The 13,313-nt window shown below is 37.5% G+C and overlaps 4 long non-coding RNA genes across 5 annotated transcripts; all 4 read left to right on the forward strand.

The window, feature by feature from the left end:
• Positions 1-1,969: 1,969 nt before the first annotated feature.
• LOC147537968 (uncharacterized) lies at positions 1,970-3,038 on the forward strand. Its single transcript, XR_015225677.1, has 3 exons — positions 1,970-2,113; positions 2,202-2,576; positions 2,711-3,038. It is a non-coding gene; the product is annotated as an uncharacterized LOC147537968 (long non-coding RNA).
• A 296-nt stretch (positions 3,039-3,334) lies between these two features.
• On the forward strand, positions 3,335-5,262 carry LOC147537969 (uncharacterized). Of its 2 annotated transcripts, XR_015226400.1 has the most exons (5): positions 3,335-3,689; positions 3,780-3,855; positions 4,332-4,440; positions 4,915-5,040; positions 5,154-5,262. It is a non-coding gene; the product is annotated as an uncharacterized LOC147537969 (long non-coding RNA). The 2 variants fall into 2 exon arrangements; XR_015226399.1 differs by having other exon boundaries at positions 4,915-5,227.
• Positions 5,263-6,532: 1,270 nt separating this feature from the next.
• Positions 6,533-7,519, forward strand: LOC147537970 (uncharacterized). Its single transcript, XR_015226129.1, has 3 exons — positions 6,533-6,749; positions 6,879-6,957; positions 7,318-7,519. It is a non-coding gene; the product is annotated as an uncharacterized LOC147537970 (long non-coding RNA).
• Positions 7,520-10,611: 3,092 nt separating this feature from the next.
• On the forward strand, positions 10,612-12,909 carry LOC147537971 (uncharacterized). The gene is made up of 3 exons (XR_015225951.1): positions 10,612-10,698; positions 10,876-10,931; positions 11,015-12,909. It is a non-coding gene; the product is annotated as an uncharacterized LOC147537971 (long non-coding RNA).
• Positions 12,910-13,313: the final 404 nt, after the last annotated feature.

Here is a 13,313-nt window from a genome sequence, read left to right on the forward strand (position 1 = left end):
GAAGCATGATAGTTCATTCCAGGGAGACATGACATTGTTTTGTGCAATGCAGTTTTTTCTGTCCTGTAGAAGTCTTCTTAATACTTGACAATGACATGACATTTAACTGCAAAAGAGATTCTCCTCTTGAAACAAAGAATCTACTTAATACTTTTTCAGGAGCCTACAGTTCTCAAAAGTACTCTTGCGTCCCAAGATGTCCACTTGAGGGCCATGTTCTTTTCATCTGTGTAAAGGGAGCTTTGTGAAATTGCTTCTTTGATTTTCGTCCTTGTTAGAGAAACTATAATTAACGGAAGCAAAGTGATATTTTCCAGGATTTGCAACTTGGACCAACTCCAAGGAGATGTGATCTGATTTCCTCTGAAGGGGTTTTCCTGATTTATCTTGTTACGTAAGTATTCTCTGTTTTCAGGAATCTGCGATATTCAAAAATCTGGTTTCCGTTTATCGCTTACGGCCTTCCTCGGGAGGAAATACCATTTAACTTTCTTTTGTTCTCTTGTAATTTCTAGCCAGCATAAAAATTGAGGAATTTTCTCCAACAATTCGTTCCCTTACATGTCGCCTCTAATTTTTATGTTCCTTTTAGTTGCTTAGTTGTATTTGGTGTACATGTCTTGGACTTCATCTTGGCCGTTGCCTTTTAAGGTTCGGATACATGTGCGTTAGTCTTGGTTCCCTGAAGCAGGTTTTCAGTTTCAAGTTGATTATTGAGAGGGGTGTTTGTTTTGTGTAGGCTTCTTACTGGTCCAGTTGGTCAATTTGGATTCCTCCACTTACCATCACGACAGCATGTAACTGGAATCTTAGTGATGAACGGCGAAAGCGGGTGACTTTTATAGCTACCTGCATTCTTTCTTTTTGTAGTCTTTATAGTTTTTCAAAGTAATTATATTACTTCATTGTTCCGTAAGAGGAAGGGGTTAGTTGTGAGGATGTAACTGGGACGTAGCCGAAGGGGTCTTTCTTAACTTGCTTCTATCACTTTTATCCTTGTTTTTCCCATTTCAAATTGGACTGACTCCAACCAGATGTGATTCAGTTTGCTTACCAGGAGGTTTTCCTATTCTGGGTATGTTTCACAAAACTCTTCCTTATTGTTGATTTATCCTTCTCTACGAGGGTTTACGTACCTATGTCGATAACATTTATTTGTTTTATACATTGATGCGATATCCATTGATCAGCTGTCTGCATTTTTCTCCTCCCCCAGGAAACATTACTAGTTTCTAGTGTGCTATATATAAAGAATGTTGCTATATATTTCCTTCTCCAACATGTGCCGTCCTCCATTGTGTCGAGACATTTTCTTCGAACAAAATTTTCTGCCTGGAATTACCCCGTTTGAGAGTTCTAGCCACCGTTTGCCCTGTTGGGACTATCTATCTCGGTAGGGACTATCCCTTCGCAGGAACTGTTCTCTTCTTTTCTTCTTCCAAGGCTTGGAATCCAAGCAGGCGTATTTCTCCGTCTTCTGAATAAGCTCTTCAAAGTTGTCTGGAATGCTTTTTACCAGGGACTCATGGAGCCTGGTGTTCCTCAACAGAATTCGAATTTGCCTCTAGTTCTTAACTCAATTCTTTGATTTTTATCCATGTTAAGGGATTAATAATTAGAGCAAGTGAAATTTGTTTGATTTTCCCAGTGATCTACAAAATGGACTTACTCCAAGAGATGTTATTTGGCTATCTCCCAGGGGGGTTTCCTATATTGCACCAGTTCCACAGTGTTCATTCTGTCAAATGTATTTAATACGTTGCAGGAGTATCCCATACCCAAAGACCGGCTTTCCGTGCTTTTCTCGGGAGACGTTTATTTGATTTCTCAGAAGAGATTTTCCTGTCTAAGGTCCAAGCCGATTTGCCTCTGAAGTTCCATCCTTTTCCACTTCTAAGGAGCTCTTTATATTGGAAGGGGGGGGGGGGGGGGGGGTCTTCTTGCTCTTTGCTTTTTCAATTTTTATACTCGGTAGAGGTGTTTTTGTAAAAGCATGAAAAGTTCATTTCTTTTTTGGCAGGGATGATAGGGTGTTTTCAATAGTTATGACTACTCATTTGATTTTTTATTGGTTTGCTAGAATGATTAGGCTCAGTTTTGTCAAGTTAACTATGTGAGGCTTCCCGAAGTCGCTTCTTTGACTTTTGTCTTTGTTAGAGAAACTATAATTAACTGAAGCAAAGTCAACTCATGTTTTTCAGGGATTTGCAACTTGGACCAACTCCAAAGAGACACTATTTAGTTTCCTCTCTTGTGGTTTATCGTAAGTTATCTGGTTAAGTATTCTCTGTACGAGGTTACCTATCCAAATGTTTTCAAGAATCTGCGATATTTAAAACTCTTGTTCCGTCGTTCGCTTATGGCCTTCCACGGGAGAATAGTACCATTTAAATTTCTTTTGATCTCTTTTAGTTTCTCGCTAGCATAAATGTTGCGCAATTTTCTCTAACAATTTGTTTTCTAACAAGTCGCTTAACCTTTCTTTATTGTTTGTAGTCCAGGGCGATGCTGGTGCATTGTGGAGTTAATTTATCTTCTTAAAAGGGGTTCCTGTCTCAAGTTTAATGAGGATGAAGGTAGTTGTTTTTCTTCAGTTTCATTTGGAGAATACCTCAATTCTTTTCTGTCTTTGTAGTTGCTTATTTGTATTTGGTGTATGTTTTGGACTTCATTGTAGTCGTAGCTTTATATGGTTTGGATATATGAGCAGAAGTCTGGCTTCTCTGAAGCGGGTTTTCAATTTCAAGTTGATTATTTAGAGAGGTGAATTGAGGCTTCTTTCTGGTCGAATCGTTGACCAATTGATTTCTTCACTTATCATCGGGACAGCATTATGGGATGTTAGCAATTAAAAGTCGGATAATCTACTGGTGGAAACTAGTAACACTTGAACTCCCTCTCTAGAATATGTTTTTCTTGTTTAGTTGGTTGTTTCAATGGAAGTTATCTTCCGTGGGGGATATTTGTTGCTTACTTCCTGTACTATGACAGTGCCATTCCATTGTTTTTCTTTTGACTAATCTAAGGTTTCGTAGTTAATATGGTTTTATCGTTTTTGGTTCGCGTTTCGAACATCTAAATTTGATTCTTCAATCGTTTCTCTGATTAGCGTAGTATAATATGGGTTGAATTTGACATTTTCATTCTTGATCAGTTGATTGCTTCTGCAAATTCGATACTTATTCAATTAGGGACTTTTTGATCGTCTCCAAATGCAACTACAAATAGTTGTCAACTTTTGTATTTGATATTGAAGGGTTATTCGTTCATCGACAATTATTTTTTATTGACTTAAATGAATATGATGCTGAACTTATCATGTTCATGCGCATGATAAGATCCACGAGGATCACCTTCAGTACTTGCTGTGCTAGTGGTCTAAACCAAAAACAGTTTATTGATTCGATTGCTCTTTAGAGGGGAAGCATAGATTCATATTCTTCCAATTGAGCCCCAGGTGCGGCTTCTAGGAAGCTTTAGGCCAACTGTAGGATCATCTGTGTCGATGTATCAGAAATGTCGGTATAGAAACTTAAACATTATCTAGTTTTTCTGTTACTCTATCTGAAATCTATTGTTGATTGGGTATTTCTTTACAGAAATTTAGGTATCCGTTCGTGGTATAACGGGTATGGCTGCTTCTGTGTAACTTCAGGATATCTTGGTCATCTGGATATTTCAACCAGGAGGTAAAATTTGACAATGTCTTTGAAGTAATTGTTATTTCTCTAATTGGAAGCACAGTTCTTGGAACTAACAACGCAAGTCTTTACGTGCAGGGGGTCTAGCATATGCAATGCATTATAGGTTTTCCTAGTTCATTGTTAATACTGAAATATCCAGATGTAGAAAAAGGTTTGCCTATTTATCTCGGTAACGTTTAATCTATTTAATACTTTCAGGATTATGCAATATCCGTGGGTGTACATGTGTTTCTCCTGCCCCCGAGGAAAACAACACTACTAAATTACTTTTTCGGTATCTAGTGTGCCATACTGTAGGAATCTTACTACATCATTTCACTCCCTAACATGTATAATCATACATGTTAATTTCTTATTTTGAGGATGAGTGAGTGTCTAGTGCAGATGTTATCTTGAAAGGTGGTGTTCTATTTCATGATTCTTCAATTTTTATCCGTGTTAAAGGAACATAATAAAGTGCGCAAAATTCATTTGATATCCCAAGGATGTGAGAATTGGACTCTCTCCATGGAGGCATTACCTTGTTGTTATATGAACAGTATCACTTCAATTTCTTATGTTTTTTAGTTTCTAGCTTGCATAAATTGAGGAATTTGTTCTAACGTCCATTCCCTAACATGTTTTCAGGACCATTTTCTTAATTGCGGGTATTTTGGAACAACTGAGGTTTACTTCATGCAGGGAAGTCGGTTTGTCTCAAGCTTCATTCCGGTTTTGCTGCCACAGTTTAATATCGGTATAGTTCAAAACTTTTCTGTGCTGTAGTTGTTAGGTGTCTTTTCTTTATGTGTTTTGGACTTGCTTCATCATGGTGGATTATCTTGTAGGGATCAAATACGTGTAGACTCTGTAGGGTTTTTCTATTTCAAGCTGATTATGTAGAGGGGTATTTGCTTCTTGTGTAGGTTTTTTTTTGATGAAATTCTTGTGTAGGTTATTATCACGTTCGAATGTTGACCAAATAGGTAGTCCTTCAAGTTTCATACAGGGATAACGTTACGGAGTGTTAGATTCTAAAATTTGGGTGATCTTTAGATGTAGAAAAGGGTGACACTTCAACTCCCACTCTGAAATCTGCTTTGTTTTTTTGATTGGCTGTGTTAATATTGTCGCTTCAGTTTCTCTTTTCTTTCGCTGAGTCTGGTTACATTTTCCACATTTCGAGGGGATAAATTAATCTTGATCTCTTAGTTGTATTACTTACGTACAGATGATAGGATCTACTCGGAGAAGCGATCTAATTGTTGTTAAGGAGGTTTATATGCTCTCTTGGTTCTTTAGTTCATAGGTTGGAGGTTTTAGCACTCTGTACCGGGCCGCAACAATTCAGGAAACAGTTACGTTTTGATTGACCCCTAAAAACTTAACCCTTTTGTAGTTTCACTTTTGTTCTTCCTCTGAACGTCCCTTCCTCATTTTCCCATGGTAATTGGGATTTAACCCTTGAAGAACTGGTGTGGCTCTTCTTTTCGAGGGAGTCTTCTGTCCTTGTTCCATGGGAGAATGTTTTTGTGTTTAGGTTATGTCCGTTTCGACGACGACAAGATCCAGTTGGATATAAAGATGCCATTTGCGTGATTTTGCTGGTCGAAATTCAGATGATCGCTGGCATTGGTATACTAGGACTTTGATTGAAGCAGAGCCTGTTTAATCTCAAGGGGGTTTTCTACTTCTTGCTCTGCTGAAAGTTTAGTTTACAATTCGTCCAATTTTCCCACCGTGTTTAAAATTCCTTGACCTTTTTAGATTTGGCGCCTGCTGTAGTATGGACGCGCTCTCCTGTTAAAAAGTATTGTGTTCGAATTTCTTCCTTAAATTGGTCTGGAACTTTTGCTTTCTTTGGGTTTTTATTCTACAAGCTAATTGAATTTCTTGTATTGCCGCAAAGAGTATCTTTCTAGATTTGCTTTCTGTATTGTGGAAATAGGTTGACATGGTTCCATGGTTTCTTCTCGAAGCAGGTCTACTACACCCAACACGTAGAAGTTTCTTATTTTTGTAAGACGATATCTTTACGGCATTTTGTTTGCAATTGCCTTCAAATATTTGAGGAAATTTCAGTGGAAGTCTGCTATCCAGCACTCATCTTGATCTTCCATATTCTAGGACTATGGATTTCGCTGAAAAACCACTTGGTCTTTCTGGGGAAGTCCTTAATTTGAATTGTTTGTGTAGCAGTTTGGTAATTCTCACTTCATTTTCAGGGGGTTTGCATTACAGTAGTTTCTGCATTCTTTGCTTTCCAGAGGATAATGCTCCGTTGCTTTCTTGAGTTGTGTATCCGGTCTGAAGGTATATGCTGACTTGTGCTCTGGTTTTAGTGAATTTGCGATGTGATGAGTATCTGCAGGCTCGTTTGTAGTTCACTTTAGTGGGAGTAGAAGCTTGTAGCCAGGTCTTTACGCCTTGCTTCCTCTTTTTTGTTCGTCTTTTGAAGGTGCTAGAGGGTTTCTTTTTTCTCGTGGTTGAGATTCCTTCGTGTTGATAAGGGTCGGTTTGACCTAGTACTTTAATACAACTTATTTGCGAAGAAATTCTTTTTCATCTTATCTGAGACCTATGCTGTTTGTTGAATGAATGGTCCTTGCCTTAGATGTACTTCACTGCCATTGCAAGGGAAGGCTTCATGGTGGTTATTATTTGTGTGCGCTGTGTACCATGAAGTACTCAATCACTTGCAGTTACGCTGCCATGTTTATCTTGTGTTATTTATCTGTTTTGGCTCGATGTGTGCTTCTTCTCTGGATCAGTTAGTTTTTTTTTATTTTCAGTGGCTACTTTAAACTGTCAGTAGTGCAGGTCATACACCAATGGAGCAGGATCGGATCAAAAAACCATAAGGATTTGTGGAAGCTCATTCCAAGTGCAATAGTGTCGTCTGTTTGGAAGTTTAGAAATAACAGGACCTTCAAAGAGTGTGAGAATAGCTTGCTAGAGGTTGAGGACATTCAAGCCCTCTTGTTTCACTGGAGTAGGAACTTGCAATGGGCTAAGGCTTTCTCTTATTTGGATTTTATTTTGAACTGGGATGAGCTAATGAGTGAGGTAACACATAAACCTCCTAGCCAATTCCCAAGTTTTTGTACACATCTTCTTTTTCGTTATCAATTCAAATCTTAAAAGAAAATTGAGCCTCAGCTGTGTGGTTTCCGACGATGTTTTGGTGGAAAACAGTAAGATCACTATGATGATGTCAGATATGTCGGGTTAGAAACATGAACGTGACTTTTTCTGAATCCGCTCGTGGTGATGGGTATGGCTCTTTTTGCGTAACTTTATGACATCTTGGTCATTCTAAGGTTTATTGTGTTGGTTTGATATCTTTATAATGCTTTACAACTCTACATTGTGATTAAAGTGATCGTTGTTTTCTCTTGTTGGTAGCACACTTAATGTCGACTAGGTCTAAGTCTGTAGGTTGTTTTCATAGGAAGCTTTTGAAACCAAATGCGAAAACCTTTACCTGAAGGGAGTCTTGCTTATGCAATGCATTATAGATTGGACTGACTCCAACGAGATTCAGCCGAAGGGGTCTTTCTTAACTTGCTTCTTTAACTTCATTCGAAGTTTCAAAAATAGTTGACACATGCAAAATTCGTTTGTTTTATTCCAGGGATCCTCAAATGGGACTGATCACTGACTGACTCCAACAAGATGTAATCCAGTTTGCTCTCAATGAGGTTTTCCTAATTGATATGGAAGGGGGTTATTTCTTTAATAATTACTTCTTAATTGCATTAGAGAATGATTCTATGCTGACCTTATCATGTCTGTGTGCATGATAAGATCCACAAAAGAATCACCTTCAATAGTTGCTCTGGTGATGGTTTCAACTTTCAATATTGATTTGATTGCTCTTCAGGGGGAAATTTCTTCCAGTTGAGCCCCAGTTGCATCGCTTGGGAGGAAGCTTTGTCAAATCACCTGTGTGAAGGGTTTTTTTTTATTCTATGCCGACTCTTCAGGGGGAAATCTCTTTAGGGGGAAATTTCTTCAGGTGGTTTCAACTCATTTGATTCTTATTGATTTGCTAGGATGATTGGGGTCAACTTTGTCAAATCACCTGTGTGAAGGGTCATTTTTGGAACTTGCTTCTGTGATTTTTGTCCTTGTTAGAGAAACTATAATTAGTGGAAGCAAAATCAGTTGATGTTTTCCAGGGATTTGCAACTTGGGCCAACTCCAAGGAGACACGACCTAGTTTGCGCTCGGTCTGGTTACCTTTTCCTCATTTCTAGGGGATTAACAAATGATCTCTTAGTTCATAGGTTATTTATTTGACTTTCGAGACATGCAATTTCTTTCTTCTTATTCTAGGGACTGCATTTGAGGTTGCACTCCGTACCTGGTTGCAATCGATTTAGGAAACTAAGGTTTGATTGACCTCTAAAAACTTAACTTTTTTATTAGTTTCACTTTTGTGCTTCTTTTGAACTCCCTCGTTTTTGTAGCGTTATTAGGCTTTAACCCTTGAAGAACCGGCATGGTTCGTTTGAAGGAAGTGTTTTGTTGCTAAACTTTTGTTTCTAGATTATGTTCGTTGCGACGACTACAACATGCAGTTGGATTTGACAGTGCTATTTGCGTGATTTTACTGGTCCAAATTCAGATGATCGCTCGCATTTGGTATATGAGGGCTTGGATTTAAGCTGACTTGTTCAATCTCGAGGGGTTTTCTATTTTTTGTTCTCCTGAAAGTTTAGTTTACAATTTGTTCATTTTTCCTACCGTATTAAAAATTCCTTCACCCCCTAGGATTTGGCACCGGTTGCGGTATGGAAGCATCTCCTGTTAGAAGGTGTAGTGTTCGAATTCTTCCATATATTTTGTCTGGAACTTTTTTTTATTTGGGTTTTTGTACTATAAGTTCCATTGAATTTCTTGTATTTCCTTGAAGACTAATCTTTCTTGATTTCTTTTCTGCTGCATGGAATTAGGTTGACATATCACATAGTTTGACGGTTTCTTCTTGAAGGTTTTCTACACCCAATTCGTAGAAGTTTCTTATTTATTGTAGGCGATATCTTTAAGGCATTTGTTTGCAATTGCATTAAGTTATTCGACAAAATGTCAGTGGAAGTTTGCTATCCAGCATTCATCTCGATCTTCCATATTCTAGGACTACGGATTGCGCTGAAAAATCACTTGATCTTTCTTGGGGGACTCCTTATTGTAAGTTGTTTGTGTAGCAGATTTGCATTACGGTTGTTGCAGCTGTCGACCTTTTAAAGCTATTAAGATAAACATTTTGAGTTCTAATGGCGATCTGTGCTGGGTTTTCCTTCTCATATAGAAACGATGAATCTACTAATACTTTTTGAGGAACCTGCAGTAGTATTCTCGTGTCGTAGTGGTGTTCTATTTGAGAACTGGGTTCTTTTATTTTCTTTCTAATTGAACTTGACTGTTTCAGTTTCTGTTTATTTCTTCATTAGGTTGTCTACTTGAGTTGATGGACATAATTTATTTTCGTTCTCCTTACCAGGGATCTTCATGATGGGGTGGTAAGTCATATTCTGCCATAGTGTATTGGTTTAATAGAAGGATTGCGGTCAACATTGTGAAGTTAACTATGTGAAGGGGGGCTTCCGAACGTGCTTCTTTTTTTTTTTTTTTTTTTGAAAATTTGAATTAATATTGATAGGGAAAAAGAACGTGCTTCTTTTATTTTTATCCTTGTTTGAGGATTATCATTAACTCATCAAAAACCATTTGATGTTTCCCAGGTACCTGCAACGAGATGCGATCTGGTTTTCTTGTCAGAATGTTGAGGGTGTTATTATCTAATTTCCTACCGACATATATTCAGAATGTCATATTCAAAATCTGGTACCTGTCTTCCTCAAGTACCCTAAGAGAAAAAGTATCATTTAAGTTTCGTTTATCTTTTAGTTTGTAGCTTGTATAAATTCAGAAAATTTGCTCTATATTCCATTCGCTAACGTGTTGTGGGACCATTTTGTAGTTGTTGGTATTTTAGGTCAACTGTGGTTTATGGTGAGAAGTTAATTTGTTATGCTATGTTGATCCACATCGGGATCACATTCAATAGTTGTTGCGCTGGTGGTTTAAACCAAAAACAGTTTATTGATTGATTCTATTGCTTTAAGGGGTAAAACATAGATTTATGTTCTTTAAATTGAGCCTGATCTGTGTGGCTTCCAAAACCGTGGAAGCTTTGGAGCAAATAGTAAGATCAGCTGTGTTCATGTATCAGATATATCGGTAATGCGTATGGCTGCTTTCAGTTACTGTTTATCTGGAATCTATTCTCTATTGGGGTTTTCTTTACAGAAGCTTAGGATCCATTCGTGTTAATGGGTATGGCTGCTTTCATGTAACTTCAGGACATCTCGGTCGTCTGGATAGTTCAACCTTGAGATCAATATGAGTGTCTTTTTCCAGTTGGTAGAACACTTCTTTGAACTAAAAACAGAAACCTTTGTTTTGCTTAAACTTTGAATTTATACTAATAATGAGAGAAGGATATGTACGAAGAAGAAGAGTTACAGCAAAAAACCTCTACGTGCAGGTAGTTTAGCTTATGCGATGCATTATAGGTTTTTCAGTTCATACTGAAAACTGAAATACGCAATATTAATAAGTTGTTATAGGGGTTGTTGTAGGGGTAGTTCAATGCATCTTCAGGTTTCGTCGTTTCCAATTACTAACGAGTTGTTTATGGAAGGGTGTTTTCTCTCTCTTAACTTCCTTTTTCAATTTTTTTTCGTTGGTATAGGGGTAGTCGTTGAAGCATGAAAAGTTCATTTCTTTTGATTTGCATTTTGAGCATCTAAATTTGGTTAGCTTTTTTATTTGATATAGGACGGTTATTTGTTCACTGATATTTACTTTTTAGTGGCTTCAGAGATTTTTCTGATGCCGATCTTATCATGACTATATGCAGGATAAAATCTACATCCGGATGAACTTGCTTGCTTGCTAAGCTGGTGGCTTAAACCAGCAACAGTTTACTAATCTGATTTTTCTTCAGGTTAAAGCACATTTATAATCATTCTATTGTGTCTTATACAGGAAGATTGGGTTTTTTTCTTTTGTCTAAAGGGGGTTGTCTAGTTTTTTTTTTTCCTTCCGTTTCTTTGTTTTTCTTCTCTGTTAAAGGATGGTCTCTTTGAAAAATAGGTAACCTTGTTTCCATTTTCTTTCCCAGGCATGTTTGTGACGGAATAGCTATTCCTCTTCCTCCTGTGTTTCCATGGTGAAGAGGTGGCTTTTTAATCTAACTGCATTCTTTATTTTTGTCGCCTTTATTGTAGTTATAAGTATATATTTACTTTGCTGTTTGGTAGGAGGAAGGGGTCAGCTATATGAGGGTTTAATTGGGATGTAGCTGAAGCGGTGTTTGTTAACTTGCTTCTTTGACTTTTATCCTTCTGGAGGAAATGAGGAATAATAGTTGGCACATGCAATTCATTTGTTTCTTTCCAGGGATCTTCGAATTTGACTGACTCCAACGAGATATAAAGAATCTTACTATATTTCATTCTCCAACATTATGCAGTCCTCCATTGTGTTGAGACATTTTCTTAGAACAAAATTCTCTGCCTGGAATTACCGGGTTTGAGAGTGCTAGCCACCGTTTGCCCTGTTGGGACTATCTTTCCCGGTAGACACTGTGCTAGTGTGCTCTTCTTTTCTTCTTCCAAGCGGGCGTATTTCTCCGTCTTCTGAATCAGCTCTTCAAAGTGAAGTTGCTCCAAACTGTAAATATAACCACACAGTAAAATTTCATGATCATTGACACATTTGTTTTTCTGTATATGACAGGATAATGCAGGTCTCTAGGGTTTAAAATAGTAGAAACTGGAAATCCCCGAGTCCTGCACAGTGGACAAAGAAGAGCAAGAGAAAACAGGTATGACATGTAATGTAATGTAATGTAATTGTCAAAACATGTTTAATTTTCTAAAAAATTAACTTCTTAGGTATGTATCTTTTATATTTAGTTTGTTTTCTCTGCTGAGGTCTAAGAAATGCTTGTTGGGTGGAGATCAAGACAGGTGCGGATGACGTTCTTGAATGCCTAATCAGTAAGAAATAGTAGAGTTTTCAGGAAGTACCGTCACAAATTCTGTCGATCCTGCATCAGATTTCAGGAAGGCCTAATTTACTAATGTATGTTCATGTAATTTGACATGCCAATTCCATTGGTAGATGATAGTTCAGGATGTGTAGTATCTGCCTTTTAGGTTATGTAAGCCTCAACCATGTATTTTTATTTGTGTTAGTTTGGGGTAATTGCTGCCTAATTATGTGTTTTCCACTTGGAGAGACTAAACTATCATAGCGCCTCAAGACCATGAAAAGTCGAGTATGATAACTGGAGAGAAAAATAATGGCACACATATTGCCTGATGATGCTTGTTTGAATCATGATCAGCAAGTAGTTATTATATGACCTATATAGTTCGATGAAATAATGAGAAAGTTCCCTGAGCATTTGCATCTCTCAACATGTATAAAGTGTTTACGCATTTTGTTCACCAGATGTACCTCGTGTCAAAAGTGCTTCTACACATTCAGCGTACCATATGAATTATTTTTAGCAACATTTGCGAGTTATATTTGTTTTCCTGCAAGGATAAACCCTGCTCTCTTCAAATAAAAAAAAACATGATACTCAAAGGGTAGTGTTACTGAAATCTTATGCAGGGGCATCAACTCATAATGTTTCAATGTGAAAAGTAGGATCAATAGTCGTATTCCTCCTTTTAGGTCTTGTGAGCCGCAGCCATGCATTTTGTTTATGTGTTAGTGTTGGGTACTTGTTGCCTAATTATACATAATGCATAAATGATAGTAGAGTTTCACTATGTGTTAGTGGGGGATGCGCTCAAGACAGGTGCAGATGAGGTTCCTCAATGCCTAATCGATAATAAATAGTTGAGTTTCAGGAAGTCCCTTCATAAATTCCGTTTATCCTGCAATAGATTTTCAGGAACATTATATTCTCAGACCTAACCTACTAAATAATGTGTGCTCACTATGTGCGGTATCTTACTCTTTAGTTCTCTAAGCTGCAAGCATGCATTTTTTTTATGTGTTAACGTGGTGTACTTGTTGCCTAATTATGCTAATACAAATATGCCTAAGTTGTATTCAGCTTAAAATTCCTGCACTCTGAGTTAGTAGATCTACATTTGTGGAAGTTATTGAAGCGTAAGGCAGAAATTATAAAAAAAAAGGGAATATCAGCTTTTAGGAGAAGCAGGAACCCGGCGAAAGCTTAAGAATTTTACCGCGTGAAAACTCTGAAAGGTGAGATCTCTCTCCTTTAGCTATGTTTATAACTAGAAAACTTCATTTGAATTGCATCTTTGGCTAGTCAAGAGGGTTAGATTATTGTCATGAGTCGAGGAAAAAAGCATAAGATTTTGATTCACGCATCATAGCAGGCTTTATTCTAGAATCAGACTTCTTTTAAGATGGTTATTTGTTATCGTCCACGTCTCGAGGTAAGAAAATTATATTGGCAAGTGGTTTGGTATTTGATGGTAGTTGTTTGCAGCAGATCAATTAATTACCATGTTGAAGAGATCATTTCAAGTTTAAGTTTTCGTGAAGAGGTTACATAGACTCTTTGTGTGT

Source organism: Eschscholzia californica, unplaced genomic scaffold, assembly GCF_041429995.1.
Source record: "Eschscholzia californica isolate CP2 unplaced genomic scaffold, dmEscCali1.0.p SCAF_5, whole genome shotgun sequence".
Taxonomy (NCBI): domain Eukaryota; kingdom Viridiplantae; phylum Streptophyta; class Magnoliopsida; order Ranunculales; family Papaveraceae; genus Eschscholzia; species Eschscholzia californica.